The sequence below is a fragment of the Monodelphis domestica genome, chromosome 2, assembly GCF_027887165.1.
Source record: "Monodelphis domestica isolate mMonDom1 chromosome 2, mMonDom1.pri, whole genome shotgun sequence".
Classification (NCBI taxonomy): Eukaryota; Metazoa; Chordata; class Mammalia; order Didelphimorphia; family Didelphidae; genus Monodelphis; species Monodelphis domestica.
The window spans coordinates 480,134,034-480,148,940 of record NC_077228.1 but is presented as its reverse complement, the minus strand read 5'-3'; positions in this window follow the sequence as shown (position 1 = coordinate 480,148,940).

Here is a 14,907-nt window from a genome sequence, read left to right as displayed (position 1 = left end):
CCTTTGGGCATAGTTCCAAATTGCCCTCCAGAATGATTGAATCAATTCACAACTCCACCAGCAATGCATTAGTGTCCCATTTTCCCTCCAACATTCATCACTTTCCTTTGCTGCCATATTGGCTAGTTAGCTAGGTGTGAGGTGGTACCTCAGAGTTGTTTTAATTTGCACTTCTCTAATCGGGAGGGATTTAGAACACTTTCTCATGTGCTCATTGATAGTTTTGATTTCATGGTGTGGAAACTGCCTATTCATGTCCCTTGATCATTTGTCAATTGGAGAATGGCTTTGCCAAGCCCTTTTCAAGACTGTTCATCCATCTTTGGTGTCTACCCGTCACCCAACTCTCACCTGTAGCTCCAAGAAGCAGCCACACTTAGTACAATTGTCTCAGCAGATGGGCTCAACAAGGTTGGAAGTAACCCCCAGGCCCCAGACCCATCAGGGCCTCAGGAGGATGTCTACCCCAAGAAGTGAAGTTTTTCTCTGAAGGAATGGGCAGAGTCAAACAATCTGTTCCACAATGTCCATGAAGTTGGCTAAAGCAGATGCTGTGGCAAGCGTAGAGCTTGGTCAGGCATCCAAGATGCCATGACCATCTGCTGCATCCCCAGCCATTGCCAGTTGTCCTGACTTCTGTCTTGCCACTGAACTCAGATGCAATTCTGCCTCACTTTAATTCAATTCACATGCAATTCAAGACATCACCTCACTGTCTCCACTTATTTGGCACTTCAGGCCCCTAGTAATCACCCTGGTTCTGTTACTCTAAATCTCAAACTCATTCTCCTCCATAGAGGGGCAGGAGGGGACAGAACCAAAAAAGGGACTGAGTCCTTCTACATCTTGTGGTGTTAACCTTGGCGTGTTCATCCTAAATAACCTGTTTATCTCCTCCTATGCATCCCTCCTCATTTTAAAGCCCCCCTTTTTATGGTCTTGGCATTGTTCTAACATTGGGGGTTTTCCCCAGCTGTGTGACCCTGAGCAAGTCACTTGACCCCCATTGCCTAGCCCTTACCACTCTTCTGCCTTGGAGCCAATACACAGTATTGACTCCAAGACGGAAGGTAAGGGTTTAAAAAAAATAATAAATAAATTAAATTAAATAGGGGGCTTTAACTGGGCTCTGACTTTCATTGCTATTACTGAGAGGTATGTGTGAATGGAGAAATCACAGGGGATAGGAGAGGATTGGGGCCACGAAACCACTTCTGCGAATTAAGGGAGCACCATTAACACATGCTGTCTGGCCTCTCTGGGAATTTGGAAATCCAAATTTGTTTTTGTAACTTCTCTTCCCTTAACACCAACATCTCTCCCCCCCCCCCCACTCTAACCCTCCCAATATACACACGCAAACACTACAATCTCCAGTGATCTAAAGAATCATCTCTATGTATTAGAGTTCTCAGAGCAAAATTAACTTGGATTTAATTTCATTTAAAAAATAGATACCTGACACATGGCATTTTGAGGGAGGAGTGGGGGATGAAATCAAACAGATGCAGGGGAACTGCGATCTCCTAAAAAAATGGGAATCTCCTTTTGGGAGAGAAAAGATTGGGAAGGTCAAGAATAGTGTTAGCGTCTTCGCTGGGTTCTTTCATGAGCTGGTGAGCAGGTGCTGACTGGTCTCTGCATTTTCATTGCAAGCTTTCTTTCGGAGGCAAATGGGATGGTGGGGCTGCAGAGAGAAGAAGATATGAACCTATAGCAGGGGAAGAGATAGATTGGAATATAGTCTTTATCAATAGGAAATGGGCATCTCAGAGCATCCTTCCCAATTCCCTGTATATGGCTATTGGACACCAGGTGTTTAAAAGCAAAATAAAAAATGCAAATAAAAAGATGCAGAAAAATAAAAAAGCAAAATAAAAGATAGAGCCAACTGTTCGTTTATTCAATTCATTAAACGATTATTAAGAGCCTGCTTTGTGCCAGGCATTGTGCTAAGCACTGGGGATGCAAAAAGAGCCAAAAGACAGTCCCTGCCTTCAAAGCTTACAACCTAACAAGGGCCATAAGAAGCAAATATAGAGGGCAGCTGGGTGGCTCAGTGGATGGAGAGCCGGGCCTAGAGACAGGAGGTCCTGGGTTCAAATCTGACCTCAGGCACTTTCCAGCTGTATGACCCTGGGCAAGTCACTTAACCCCCATTGCTTAGTCCTTACCGCTCTTCTGTCTTAGAACCAATATACAATATTAATTCCAAAAAAGGAAGGTAAGGGCTTAAAAAAAAAAAAGAAGCAAATATATACAAAGCAAACTACCTTCAGTTATCCCTTCCACATCACAACTTTCTCCTTTGCAGTTTCGATACATTGTAAGTTGGTGTAAGAAATTAAATAGGAATTTTTTCAGAATTTTGCAGAAACCTCACAGGACAAACAAAGATCAGAAGACAATGCAGGAAAAGTTTAGAAACTCAGAACTGCATACTTAACCCAAAATTTACTTTAAGGTTCTGTAAACACCCTATTTATTTATTTATTTGTTTGTTTATTTGTTTGTTTAAACCCTTACCTTCTGTCTGGGAGTCAATACTGTGTTTTGGCTCCAAGGCAAAAAAGTGGTAAGGGCTAGGCAATGGGGGTCAAGTGACTTGCCCAGGGTCACACAGCTAGGAAGCATCTGAGGCTAAATTTGAACCTAGGACCTCCCATCATTAAGCCTGGCTCTCAATCCTCTGAGTCACCCAGCTGCTCCCTAAACACCCTATTTAAAAAAAAAAATTCAGGCTTTTTCTCTGGTAGGAAGGAAGGCTAAAAAATTTTGTTTGAATATTTGTTTTTGCTTTGTCTCATCACATGATTGCAACTTGTGGTTTTTAAACATTCATTTGATGCGTAGTAATTCTTTTCTGGCCCTTCAGTTTTTAGTTTGCATATATTTTTTTCTTTCTAAAATGTGTTTCTTGTAAGCAATAAACTGTGAGATTTTGTTTTCTTAAAAACAAAATTTTATGCGTCTTTTCCAGATTGCAGTGGGGGGTGGGAGGAGTGGCAGAGAGCCTGTCCCTAATCCCAGAGATGTGGAAAGGATAACTATGAGGGATAACTAGGTAATAAGTAACCGAGGGAAGGCACTAGAATTAAGAGGGGTTGGGAAAGGCTTCCTGTAGAAGGTGAGATCTTAGTTGGGACTTAAAGGAAGTCAGGGAGGACAGTTGTTGGGAGTGGAGAAGGGGGGTCATTCCAGGTTTGGGAACAGCCAGAGAAAATTCATGGAGCTGAATTGATGGAGTTTCTTGTGGATGGAACAGCCAAAACAGGCATGTCACTGGATTGAAGAGTGTGTTTGGGGGAATAAGGTGTAAGAAGCCTGGAAAGGTAGAAGAGGTTAGATTATAAAGAACTTTTTGAAAGCCAAACAGAACATTTTGTATCAGATCCCAGAGGCAATAGGGAGCCATTGAAGTTTATTAATTAGGGAGTGTAAAAATGGAGATTTTGAACCCTAGACTTCAATCCCCAGAAGTCCTTGGTATTTCCCAGAATTCCCTATAATCTCACCTGAGTCTCCACCTGGGTGAGATCACAATGAGTATTTAAACTAGCAGTAACTCCTCCCACACTCTCTCTCTTCTGGGCCATTGCAATGATGTAGTAAGTAAGCTTTCACGTGGTTTATTATTTTGTATCCTTGATTTCTAATAATCCTTAATAAACCTCATAAAATATAATATTTTATTATTAGAGAGATAATTTCATTTTTATAAGGGTGAGACATGGTCAGACTTACATTTTAGAAAAATCACTCACTGGTTCAATGGAGGATGGATTAGAGTGGGGAGAGAAAAGGCAGACTGACCCATCAATATGGTATTGCATGATTCAAGGTGAGAGCTAGTAAGGGCCTGTTCCATGGTGATGGGAGTAGCAGAGGAAAGAAGGGGGAAATTCCAGAGCTGTTGCAAAGGTAAAATTGATAGATTTTGGCAATTGCTTTAATCATCACATTTTTGCTTAAAGCACCAAAAATGTAGAGCTGTTTTTGTTATTATTGGGAATTTAGAGCTAGGCAGATGAGGAAACTACAGCCCACATAGGCCATAGGTCACAGAGAAAGGACTGTAAATCCATGTCTCCTACTTCTACCCACTATAACACACTGCCCACATAAAAGCAAAACATGCAGAGCGCCATATTGGAATTAAAGCTTGCTTGGCCTTTAGTTAAATGTTCCATCTCCGAGGTAGCCAGTTAAATGCTCCACACATACCTCTGGCTGGGAAACACTTTTGTATAAATAATGATTTACCAATTTTTTAAATTACTTATTTTACTTATTTAAATTATTTATTTTACTTAATTATTTCCCAATTTTTCCATTCATGTGTGCCTTAAAATGTTTCCGGGGCCCCTTTAATACAAAACTCTTGCCCACAGTCCATTCAATTTGAGAATCTCAGGCTTTTGTGAGACTTTCAGATTTTTGCCTTAAGGGGCAATCACAGCTTTTCTCTAATCTTATGTGAATATTATGGCACCACAAGAAACTGCCCAGGAGAACTACAGAGATCTTTTTTCTCTCTCTAAGATGTATGTGTATTAGCAAAAATCAAATATTAATCACCAGAAGCATTGATTCGTGATAACATATGTCTCTCTCAGTTTTCATATTGACATCTGGTTTGGCTGCTTCAAAATTAGCAACCGATCCTTGGCAGGAAAATATAAATAGTCGCAGTAAAAATCCTCACCTTGAACTGAACAGACTGATCCTATAAGGTGATTTCCATAATGAAAAGGATTTGGGAGTCTATCCAGATCCCAGAGGTTGTTTCTTGTTTGGTTGGTTGCTGTCCTTTGTCCTTCAGCCCTCCCTTTTCCCAAGAGGACCAACAAGATCCTGGGTTGGTTGGTTGGTTGGTTTTTTAAAAAACAAATCACTGTGACAGCTGGGTAGCTCAGTGGATTGAGAGCCCCATCTAGAGATGGGAGGTCCTGGGTTCAAATTTGACCTCAAACACTTCTCAGCTGAATGACCCTGGGCAAATCACTTAACCCCCGTTGTCTAATCCTTTCTGCTCTTCTGCCTTAGAAACAATGAATAGTACTAATTTTAAGAGTGAAGGCAAGAGTTTTTATTTAAATAATAATAATAATAATAAAGAACAAATCAAGAAAAGAGATGGTAATTAAAAGTACTTGGACCCCCCTCCTTTCAATCACTCCCACTGAGGTGGTAGTCAGATTGGAGGGATTATTTGGTCCAAACCACTCATTTTACAGATAGAAGAAACCGAGGCCCCAAAGATGAAGTGGCTTGTCCCAGATCCCATGGTTAGTCCTAGCAAAAGCAGGATTCTGGTTCTGATATTCATGCTTTCTCCATTGGGCAAGCCTGCTTCTCTTGGTCCTCTCTCTTGCTTCTTTTCACCCTGAAGCAGGGACTTTCCCTATAAGGGCTAAGGCAATTTCTTCCCTAGTTCCTCACTCATAGATCATCTAGGGAGGTTGGCTTGATGTCACACAGGGGGTCTACATATCTGTGTGTGAGAGACAAGAGACAGAGATAGAGAGGGGGGGAGGGAGAAGGAGAAAGAGAGAGAAAAAGATTGAGAGGGAGAGAGAGGGAGGAGAGAGAGGTGAGAGAAGGAGAAAGAGAAAGAGTGAGAGATTGGGAGGGAGGGAGAGGGAGGAGAGAGAGGTGAGAGAGGGAGGGAGAGGTGAGAGAGAGGGAAAGAGAGAAAGAGAGAGAGAGAAGAGGAAGAGAGAAAGAGAATGAGAGGAAGAAAGCGAGAGGGAGGGGGAGAGAAAGAGAGAAAAAAAGATTGGGAGGGAAAGAGAGGGAGGAGAGAGAGAGAGAGGTAAGAGAAGGAGAAAGAGGGAGAAAGAGAGAGAGAGAGATTGGGAGGGAGGGAGAGGGAGGAGAGAGAGAGGTGAGAGAGGGAGGGAGAGGTGAGAGAGAGGGAAAGAGAGAAAGAGAGAGAAGAGGAAGAGAGAAAGAGAAGGAGAGGAAGAAAGAGAGAGGGAGAGAGAGAAAGAGAGGGGGAGAAAGAGAGAGAAAAAGATTGGGAAGGAGAGAGAGAGAGAGAGATTGGGAGGGAGGGAGAGGGAGGAGAGAGAGAGGTGAGAGAGAGGGAAAGAGAGAAGAGGAAGAGAGAAAGAGAATGAGAGGAAGAAAGAGAGAGGGAGAGAGAGAAAGAGAGGGGGGAGAAAGAGAGAAAAAGATTGGGAGGGAGAGAGAGGGAGGAGAGAGAGAGGTAAAAGAAGAAAGAGGGAGAGAGAGAGAGAAAGAGAGGGGGGAGAAAGAGAGAAAAAGCTTGGGAGGGAGAGAGAGAGAGGTAAGAGAAGGAGAAAGAGAGAGAGAGAGAGAGAAAGAGAGGGGGGAGAAAGAGAGAAAAAGCTTGGGAGGGAGAGAGAGAGAGGTAAGAGAAGGAGAAAGAGAGAGAGAGAGAGAGAGAGAGAGAGAGAGAGAGAGAGAGAGAGAGAGAGAGAGAGAGAGAGAGAAAGATTGGGAGGGAGGGAGAGGGAGGAGAGAAAGAGATTGGGAGGGAGGGAGAGAGAGAGAGAGAGAGAGAGAGAGAGAGAGAGAGAGGAGAAGGGGAGGAAGAGAGACACAGAGACATACACAGAAGGAAAGAGAGAGACAGGAAGAGAGACATAAAGTCTGAATTTGAACAGAGGGTCTCTGACTCCCACACCACCTCTAAACAGTTCTAAAACCTACACTGGGACTATGCAGCTATTCTTTATATGTGGGAATCTCAGAAATAATTATAAAGCATCAAAAAAAAACCAAACCACGGACCAAGGCAGGGGTGGATTTTATAATAACCCCAAATGCCCCACTGCAATGGCTGGTTCAGATCACATTCAATACACCCTTAAAGCAGGCCTCTTGTCTGGTGCTTAGGGAATTGTCAAATCAACTTTACCAGCAAACATTAATCAGTTAGCTCTATGCTGTAAATTGAAAAATATGTGGGAGGCCTGTTTATTCCAAAATAATTTCCCCACTGACCTACAAAAGATTAATTCTTTTCCACTGGTTTTTCCCCCTCCTATTTCTTTCTTTCTTTATTTTTTGTTTTGAACCCTTTTCTGTCTTAGAAGCAGCACTAAGAATTGGTTCCAAGGCAGAAGAGCAGTAAGGGCTAGGCAATGGGGGTTAAGTGACTTGCCCAGAGTCACACAGCTAGAAAGTGGCTGAGGCCGGATTTGAACCTAGGACCTCCCATCTCTAGGCCTGGTCCTCAATCCACTGAGCTACCCAGCTGCCCCCTCCTTCTATTTCTAAAAAGGTCTTATTACTATATAAATACTCATATGAGGGCCAGCACTTTAAACCTTCATCTTTTAAAACATTGATTGGGAGAAGTGTTGGCATGGTATTGCCTGCAATGGTAAAAAATAGCCATCGCTAATATTTGATAGAGCATTTGAAGATTTGCCAGCTGCTTGGCAAACGTCATCTCATTTGATATCGCCTATCATCCACTCTGGGCCATCCAGCTGAATGCAAATAGCTTCAAGCAGCATAAAGAATCAAAAGGCCTGGGTTCTAATGCTGCCCCTGCTCCTGTCTAGGCCGGTTAAGCCCAGTTTGCTCCTCTGTGAAACAAAGGAAAGGTTTGGACTTGATTATCCCTGAGACTCCTTCTGGCTTTGAATCTAAGCTCCCTACATTTCACTTTTCCTTGGTGCTGGCAGAGTTAGTGTGTCACACAGCTAGCTCAGACCCTAAGCAGATTGTTAAATGTTTAGAATGAATGGGCATCGAAGCCGCTCGGTGGACAAAGAGGTAGGCCTGGGTTCCAATGTGGCCTCAGACACTTCCTGTTCTAGGAGGGGTCTCCTAGGCCCTCTAGCAGGGGCCCTTGTACTGCAGGAGGAGCCCTGTTTTAGGAGGGGTCTCCCACACCCACGAACAAGGGCCCTAAAACAGCTGAGGAAGCTTTGGCTCCCAAGGAATCCCCCAGACTCCTCTGCAGGGGACATTCTACTGCTGGAGCTCTGCCCCCTAGAGGGTTTCCTGGGCTCCTTTGCAGGGACCCTACTAAAGTAAATAAGCCCTGTACTTCCTAAGGATCTCCCAAGCACCTGAACAGGAAGGGAACAGGCTCTTCTCTAGGAGGGGTCTCCTAGACTTCTCTGCAGGGACCGACCTCGGCCATTCACCTTTTGTGGTTCAGCGTCTTCCTGGGTATTTCCTCTTCTTAAGTTTTAGTGTCTCTAATTTGTTGCTTGAGTTGTTAATATACTAGGAATCCTTTCCAGGGACCTACGTAGTCCTGGAGAAGAAAACTAGGTAGTTAAGTACCCGGGGGAGCATGATGGAAGTGGCAGGGGCGCAGAAAAGCGGACACAAGCCGCAGAAAGACTGGCTTGAGGATAGAGTTCTTGTATTGATTGGTTTTATTTTAGACTTGTTACAAGGATTTTTTTTCCCCTTAATTTTCAATAGGGTGGGGGTGGTCAGAGATAGAAATTAAGGCCAAAAAAGAGAGACACTGAGCGTTTTAAAAAGCAAAGCAAGTGGCACAAACAAGCACCAAGAAACAGGACAGTTTTGAAAGCAAATGTTTAATAGAGTTTATCATATACTTAAATGTCAAAGTGGTATTAAATGAAGATAGACCTGATTGTGGAAATGTTTGGGGGAGATGCTTAAATTCAGAATTAAAAAAAAAAGCTTATATAAATGGAAGAAAAGGAAAGGGATAAGCCAGGAAGATGATGGCCTTAGATACACCATTGAGAGGGAGTTCATTTCCCCCTTCTCTAACTGATAATAGACTAGAATACTGGAGAGTTTCTGCCAGCACTAGGCATAAGGGAAGGGAAAGAAGCTCTTAAAAAAAAACATAAACATCAAGCAAAGGGGTCACCATAAGAAATGTAAGGATCCAAATTCCCAATTAGAGCTCTATCCTCAGAGTTCCTTCTAGAATGAATAAATAACCATTTCTAAAATGCTTAGCCAAGTACTATGTCAAGCAATGATAGAAACAAAAAGCAAAATGGGGCCTTTTCTCTTAAAGAGCTCACAATCAAATGAGGAGACCACACATGTAGAATTTCAGCTGTAAGGCATACTCAATTCTCACTCACTCTCTCTCTCTCTGTTTCTCTCTCTCCTATCTCTCCTCTCAATCTCTCTCTTCTCTCAATCTCTCAGTCTTTCTCTCAATCTCTCTTTCTCTCCTCTCAACCTCTTTTTCTTCTGTCAATCTCTCTCTGTCTTTTTCTTTCTCTCAACCTCTCTCTTCTCTCAATCTCTTCTCTCAATCTCTCCTCTCAATCTTTCTCTCTCAATCTCTCTTCTCTCAATCTCTTTCTCCTCTCAATCCCTTTCTCTTTTCTCAATCTCTCTTCTCTCAATCTCTTTCTCCTCTCAATCTCTTTCTCTTTTCTCAATCTCTCTCTTCTCTCAATCTCTCTCTTCTCTCAGTCTTTCTCAATCTCTTTCTCCTCTCAATCTCTTTCTCTTTTCTCAATCTCTCTCTTCTCTCAGTCTCTCTCTCTCTCTCTCTCTCTCTCTCTCTCTCTCTCTCTCTCTCTCTCTCTCTCTCTCTCTCTCTCTCTCTCTCTCTTTCTCTCTCTCTCATTGTCCCTTCCTCCCTCCCTCCCCACTATTCCCAAACATCGATTTTTGTTTTACTAAAGTTATCAAAATGAGAGCCAGCATAGTTTAGTGGAAAGCTAACTCCATGTGGAGTAAGAGAAACTGGATTTAAATGAGTAGTTATCCTAGATGACTGGTATGGTCCATCTGGCATTTAATCTGTTTTTGATCATGTTAATTAAGTTGTAAATAATGTCATTATTTCTGCTGCTTATATTTAGGACTCCCAAAAGCTGGGTGGGAAAAACCCTTACTGGACATTTGAGCTCACAACGGGCTCCTAAAGTACTATTCTATTATTCTATCTTGTATTATACTTGCATATATCTCATAATACCTTGTAGAGGCCCCATAAATAGCAGTTTTTATCAAGTCATCCGGGCTTTTAGGATGTGATTATGATCCTTGTTCTTTCTATGGAGGGGAGAGAATGGCTTAAAAGAGCTAAATTGAATAGGCAAAGGGAGTTATTATATGGTTAGTATTTGACCAACCTGACCTAGAGTTGCAGGGACAAACCCAGCCTCAGTCTCATCCCTCTCTCCAACAATCAGATGTGTGAACCACTGTTGGGCAGGAAGCAGTTATCCACCCCAAGGTCCAACTGTTGACCTTCTGAGGCCAGCCTCTTTTAATTCCTCTTTTTCCTTCAATAATTTGGTCATTAAGGTGAGATAGTGAGACCCAACATTGCTGTCCCCATACTCCTGCGGATGACTATTTTCCTACTTGAAATCTATTATGCTGTATTTTTAACAAATTCCATGAGTTCCTTATAGAAAATACATCCTCCCTAAGTGTGAAACTATAGATATATGAAAGAAAAGACAAATGAAAATTTTGTTAAAGAAAAAAAAGAGATGTATATTATTAATTATCAAAGGCATGGGGAGAAATATTAGTGGGGAAATATTTTCTGTTAGATGTTAAGCATATAAAGCTGAGGTCCAGGAGGTGGATTAACTTCCCTTAGAAAGCTTTCTACCCCATGGGCGTTGCTACCACAAGGTCAATGTCAGGGGTACATAGGCCTAGTGGTTAGAGTTTAGTGTACGTAACTGAACAGAGGAGATATACTAAACAAGCCAATCTCTTTGTATTTTATCTTTAGGTCCTTATTAGAACATTATCAAGATAACAGCCTTTAAAGAATAAATGTTAATTCTTCCATAAAAACATTGACACAGCTTTCAGCAAGCTATTTTAAAGGGAAAAAACCCCTCAGATATGATTTGAGTACTTTGTTCCTAAGCCCAAAACTGTTATCAAGCTTGGCTTATATAAACCTTTGCTTTCTATTCTTGATAATAACAGAACATAGTTTAAACAAACTGCAATGGTTCCCCCTTCTACTTAGGGTTTTAAAAGTTGAAACAAAGACTTGTTAATTCCTTCTCCTAATAATTTTATCTCATTCTAGTGTACTATTATTGCCAGGCCAGAGATGTGGCTGTGGGTACTCACCTACCCCAAATGTAAGCTACATCATCTACTTAATTCACAAATATAAAACCGTGTTAATCCTCTTAACTAATCTAGCACCTCATGTGCATGTCCCCATCCCCTTTTTTCTGAAATCAAGCTCAAAGATAATCCTTTGGCATTCTCACAAGTTCTCCTAGACTAACATCCTATGTGTTACCAAAAGGAACAATTTATTTTTAAAGGTATTATACATATTTTTAATACTCTGCCAAATCATCTCATTCAAAGCACATGACATTTTTGTGGTGTTTATTTTTAAAAATATACTTTGATTTCTTTTGTTAATTATTTCCCAGTTGTTTTTTAAATGTTTAACATTTATTTAGACAATCTTGAGTAACAAATTCTCTCCTTCCCTTCTACCAACTCCTTGAGAAGGCAAGCAATATGATATGGATTAGACAGCACCTTTGATTTCTAAACAAAGCTAAGTTTTGTGACACAAATGGTCATTTTTTCAGATCAAGTGACAACTGAGCCGGGGAGTGTAGTAGGTGGGTAGGGGCTTTCTGGATCTCCTGTAGCATATGTGGACCTTGTGATCCCTACCAGGGAGCATCCTTGAGTGGGTTCCTGCTTTGTGAGCCATGGGCTAACGTTGAGGCAGGTGCTTATTGGGGGAGATGGCTGATGGGAAGATCTCTTTAATGGCATGACCCTGGTTTGGTACCTCGAGTAAGCAGTAAAGGCATGCCATTAGGATATGAGCTCCTCCTCTATGAATGTCATATGGGATAGCTTCTGGATGGTGGTGTGAATGGGGAAATGGACAAGGCAAAAGCTACTTTTATTGGGTTACTAGTGACTGCCAGCTGTGATAATTGTGGTTTCATATTTTTTGAAGCTATGAAAAAAAACAACAAGATACTAAGAGTCTCCTGACTCTTCAAATGTTCTAATACTTATTGTGTGGGGCAATTAGGTAGCTCAGAAGATTGAGAGCCAAGTCAAGAGACAGGAAGTCCTGGGTTCAACTGTGGCTTCAGACACTTCCTAGCTGTGTGACTCTGGGCAACATCTACTGCCTTGCCCTTACTGCTCTTCTGCCTTGGAACTAATATATAGTATTGAGTCACAGGGAAGGGTTTAAAAAATACTTATTGTGATCACTTGCCCAACTAAGGGAGTAAATCATATCCGTTGAGCTGAAGATATTGAAGAAATGCTCTTTGTGTTGTTGGGAGTGTGATTTCATCAGTACAGGGAGCTCCCCGTGGAAATTTCTCCACCAATGTGGGTTGCTGCTCATCTGTAACTTAAAAGTTTTACAGAGTAACTTGGGACAGAGTGAAGCTGTGACTTTCCCATGTTCTTTCAGCCAATATGGGGCAGAAGTAAGACTTAAATCCAGGCTTCCTGACTACTCTTATCCAATGCTGACTCATAATGACTCACAATAGTGCTCACCTCTGTTGTTTCTATTGTGTGTATGAACCCCACTCTGACCAAGTAACCCCTGATTTACATCATGTTTAATCTTTTTTCTTTAATACGTGATATTTCCATATTATCATGTTGAATTTTCTCCTAATTTATTGTCTTTCTTTGAGGCAAACTTTCTATTAATTGTTTTCTATATGTTATCACCTACTTTGGTATGTGTAAAGTCCTCACCTGAACCAAAAAAAAGAAAGGGAAAAAATAAGCTTCCCTACTTGGGAGAAGTCTGGTTTTACAAGAGCTCCCAAAGGGGATGCATTATCAAAGGTTAAATGGAAGTCACCTTCTCATCTTCAGGTGAGAAACCAAATTTTCCTGGGTGAAAATTATTCTTGGCAAACATGAACAAACATAAAGGACTAAACATCCAATATGGGAAAATGTTCCATGTGTCTCCTCTGAGCACTATCATCAGGATAGTTATTAGAGGGATTTTAATTAGAGGGTGGGAGAATAATTCTGATATCTATTGATCTAAAAAAAATACATAAAGGGTATAGAAGGAAAATGCCCTTGAGGGAGGAAGAGAAAGGGAAAGGAAGGCTAGAGGAAATTATTTCATATAATCAGGTTGTGCAAGTAGAAGTCGATATAAACAGAGAAAGGGAGTGAGGGACTGGATGGCAACTGAACATCACTCATCTGAACTGGTCAAAAGAGAAAATTAGATAGGTACAGAGTTGGATACAAAAATGCATTTTACTCAATAGGGAAATAGGAGAGAAGGGGGAATTAGAAGGAGGTAAGTTGAGGGAGTGGTAGTACATTGAGTAGTCCATCAAACAAACTCTTAAGGACTTACAAAAATATTCATACCTCTATTTGTGGTGACAAAGAATTGGAAACTGGGAGTGCCCATCAGTTACGCAATGACTGAACAAGTTGTGTTATGTAAGTTTGGTGGCATACTATTCTACTGTTCTGTAAGAAATGATGGATGAGATGGTTTCAGAGAAACTGGGAAGATTTGTATGAACATGAACTGTTGTAGATTTAAGTGAGCTGAACCAGGAGGAAAAAAATATATAACAAGTCCACAGCTTTGAAAGATCCAAAGAAGAGGCAGCTGGGTGGCTCAATAGATTGAGAGCCAGACCTAGAGACAGGAAGCCCCGACTTCAAATCTGGCCTCAGACACTTCCTAGCTATGTGACCCTAGGTGAGTCACATAACCCCTATTGCCTACCCTTACCACTCTTCTACCTTGGAATATTGATTCTAAAATGGAAGATAAGGGTTTAAGAAAATGTATCACTAACAAACTCTTACTTGTGCCTTACCATTTCTCTAGTTGACCAGAGGACATAATTAGCTCAAAGCAATGGCATTTACTGAAATGACAAGCACAGTAGCTACTAAACATTTCCCTAATAAATCTGGGGTAGAGTCTCCCACAAACCAGTGTCAGTGGGTAAAGTAGGCACACGCAGAGACCACAGAGAGGCATTCATGTAAGGAATATGTATGACCAAACAAACACATTATTGGTAAGGAAGGACCCTGATGTTTTGGAGACCCTGGCCTGCTCTCTGATAGACCAAAGCTGCTTTGCTGTAAATTGTCATTGTCCCCAAGGGGAGGGGTGTGATGAGGAGATCCAGTCTTCCTTTTCATCCCTCTTCCACTGAACTCTGTAAAAGGCATACAGGAAAAAGCAGAGAATCATGATCGTCTTAGAGCTGAGTTCTTTCTTCCCAGCTGACTAGGAATATTTTCACCTGGGGCAAGAACAGTTGGGGAAGGAGGTACCACAGTTTGGTTCAAAGGACAATATAATTGAATAGAGTTGAATTTGGAGAAAGGTTAGCTTAAACAGTATTGTACAGGTATAAAATGGGGGAGCTGATGGTTGAATTTTCAGTGTGAACATTTATACCTCAAACATCAGCAACCAGCACAAATCAGGGCTTGAGTTATTGTTTGGTTGACTGTCTAGACTAATGACTGGCAAATTTCAAATAGAAATGAGGCCACTACAAAAAATGGAAAATGAAGGGATACCCTTCATTTGGAGAATGAAGGAACAAATTGTGGTATCTGTTGGTGATGGAATACTATTGTGCTCAAAGGAATAATGAACTGGAGGAATTCCATGGAGACTGGAACAATCTCCAGGAAGTGATGCAGAGTAAAAGGAGTGGAACCAGGAGAACATTGTACACAGACTGATACACTGTGGTACAATTGAATGTAATGGACTTCTCTACTAGCAGCAATGCAGTGATACAGGACAATTCTGAGGGACTTATGAGAAAGAACACTATCCACATCCAGAGAAAGAACTGTGGGAGTAGATATGCAGAAGAAAAACCAGTCACATGGGTAGAGAGGGATATGATTGGCAATGTAGACTCTAAACGGTGCAAATATTAATAATATGGAAATAGGTCTTGATCAATGACACAT